The sequence below is a fragment of the Oryx dammah genome, unplaced genomic scaffold (genome assembly GCF_014754425.2).
Source record: "Oryx dammah isolate SB20612 unplaced genomic scaffold, SCBI_Odam_1.1 HiC_scaffold_2, whole genome shotgun sequence".
Classification (NCBI taxonomy): Eukaryota; Metazoa; Chordata; class Mammalia; order Artiodactyla; family Bovidae; genus Oryx; species Oryx dammah.
Genome location: NW_024070186.1, coordinates 129543066 through 129545957, shown reverse-complemented (window position 1 = coordinate 129545957; position 2892 = coordinate 129543066). Strand labels below are relative to the sequence as shown.

Genomic DNA, 2892 nt, shown 5'->3' with positions numbered 1-2892 from the left:
GAAAAAAGTAAATATCGTGCATTAACACATATATGTGGAATCTAGAAAAACAGTAAAGATGAATCTACTTGCAGGGCATCAAGAGAGATGCAGATATTGGACACATTGGGGCAGGAAGGATGAACTGGGAGATTGGGATTGACATATACACACTACCATGGGTTAAACAGATAGCTAGTGGGACCTGCTATATAGCACAGGAAGCAATTTTAATGACAAATAATTTTAATTGGTCTATTCAAAAGGCTGTCAAAATTGTTTTGTAAACAAGTTTCCTTTATATGGGGTGTTTCTGGGTAGCTCAGCTGGTCAAGAATCCACCTGCAAAGCAGGAGACCCCAGTTTGATTGCTGGGTTGGCAAGTTCCCCTGGAGAAGGAATAGGCTACCCACTCCAGCATTCTTGGGCTTCCCTGGTGGTTCAGAAAGTAAATAATCTGCCTGCAATACAGGGGACCTGGGTTTGATCCCTGGGTTGGGAAGATTCCCTTGGAGGAGGGCATGGCAGCCTGCTCTAGTATTCTTGTCTGGAGAATCCCCAGGGACAGAGGAGCCTGGTGTGTTACAGTCCATGGGATCTCACAGAGTCAGACACAACTGAAGTGACTTAGCATCAACAGCAGTGCTGTGCTTAGTCACTCAGTTGTGTCTGACTCTGTGCGACCCTGTAGACGGTAGCCCACGAGGCTCCTCTGTCCCTGGGATTCTACAGGCAAGAATACTGGAGTGGGTTACCATTTCCTTCTCCTTGCTGTATTCTGCTCACTACTATTTCTGAAGCAGGTCTCTCAGGGAATCTTCTCTGACCTTATCCAATTGACCTGATTTATTAAATTTCTCTTCTGCAAAGACCAGCTCCATCCCACTCATGTCATTGTTGAGGACGAAACAAACTTTAGATTTGTAGAATTCTGGGTCACCTATTTGAAAGTACTTGTAATGCATATTTAGTACTATGATTTGGGCCAACAAAGAACGGGTGAAACAAGCTCAGACCAACTGCTTGTAGGCTCCTTCTAGACAGGACTCATAGAGACACTTGCCCACCAGCTGCCCTGCAAACTCATACATCTTTAGGAGCAGATGAGTGGGACAATTAGGGTTGGGGTGCACTAGTGTTTGGTTGGTGTCACTGAATTGGGTGAAGAGCTGATTGGTGGTGTCAAATAGTGCTTTGCAGATTAATTCAAACCATTCCCAGTGAGGCCCTTCTCAGTCCGGAGCTTCTTCATCCTGAAAAACCACTTCAAAGTTCTTGCTCCAATCTGAAATGGAGAAATTCCGAGTGGCTTTCAGAGACGATTCCAACAAGGCATGTCTGCTGACCTTCAGGGTGACTTTAGAACGTGGTCTTTTCATATATACCTGCCGAAGCTCTCAATGGGAAAAGTTCACCTTGTCCTGAAAGGTCTCGGATCCTCCTATGTTCTTATGGAGCGGATGAATGTAACCGCTGAGATGTTCCTCTCCTTACAGATGAGCTCCACAGGAGGCTGAATGCTGTCATCCACTACAAGGGTGAGCAGCTTATGGACAGGGTCAGAGCCAAGGTATGAAAATTTGGTTCCAGGGCACACTCGGAAAGTGTAAAGGTGCCAGGGAATGATTTTCAGGTGGAACTTCTCTGAGAATTGCTTTGGTGACACGTAGCAGTACACGTTCTTCAGTTTCTTCACCTTCTCAGGGGTGTGACACTCAGGGTGAGTCTTCATCTTCCTCCTCCAGAACCGTGGAGGGCTGGTGCTGTGAAGAGCTTGTGTGCATGGGCGGGAGGTGCCATGGCATGCTGGTACAGTTGGCAGCATTATATAGATAAGCTTCAAAGTAAATGCTCACTCCTGAGGTGGACACGTTGCATTCAACGTTATTCCTCTTGTTCTCACTTAGGACAATGATGTCAAATTCACCATTGTTGATTGGCTGGTTTTGGTATGAGATGCAGGCATGGAAGCAGCCCTGAGAATTCACGGTGAGCTGCAGGAACACCAGAAGGTCTGCGGGCTGGACGTCACCGACACCGGTACTCTCTTCTTCCGGAGGACCAAGCTCATGAATGGATAGGCTGTAGTTGTGCTCATCTCTCAAGGACGTGCACAGCACAGTATCTTTTATATGACAAGCACAGCACAAGCACACCATAGTATGCTTTATATGACACTAAGAACAGAATGATAAAACACCTTAGATCTATGAAAGCTAGAGGAAATATTGAAAATGTCATGATAGTTCAAGACTTTGGATTCTTTTCAGCTTGTCCCACAATAGTACAATGAAGGAGAAATAGAGGTGGAGAAGTCAGAAGGTGTTTAGAGATTCCAGATTTTCCCTGGTTGGCACCAAATAAATAGACACACACACACACACACACACACACACACAGCAAATCCAAGAAAGATGTAAACTTTTATGTAAGTCTACTTAAAGAAAAAAACTTGAAATATACCAAAACAGTAAAGACCATTACTCATAAAAGCATAGAATAAAAACAGCATGGGACTCACACAAACACACACACACGTGCACATACACACTCAAGAATTTCTAAAACTTGAGTGATGCAGGCCAGACCAGAAGACTGAGAGATCATGTTCCTAGCCTCAGTCTGGGTAGAGAGAAAATTGGAAATAAAAATCTGGCTTCCACACTATGTTACTTGTTGATACACTCTGCTCTGCCCTGATAACTGTATATATTTGGTTTTCATGCCACACTGTAGCTTCAGCCATTCTCAAAGAAAATTTTTAATCTTCACAGAGATTTGAAAATCACTTGAGGAATATTTACAGAAATCTGGGCAGGATGCCCCCCTATTTCGCTACATTTATTTAGTATCCAGAATGAATTGAGGAAGTAAATAGTTGCCACAGTTGATGCAATTTCAATCTAGGTATAC

At 44.0% G+C, this 2892-nt stretch overlaps 1 pseudogene; it reads right to left on the bottom strand.

Moving 5' to 3' along the window:
* Positions 1-767: 767 nt before the first annotated feature.
* LOC120882090 lies at positions 768-2138 on the bottom strand (annotated as a pseudogene).
* Positions 2139-2892: the final 754 nt, after the last annotated feature.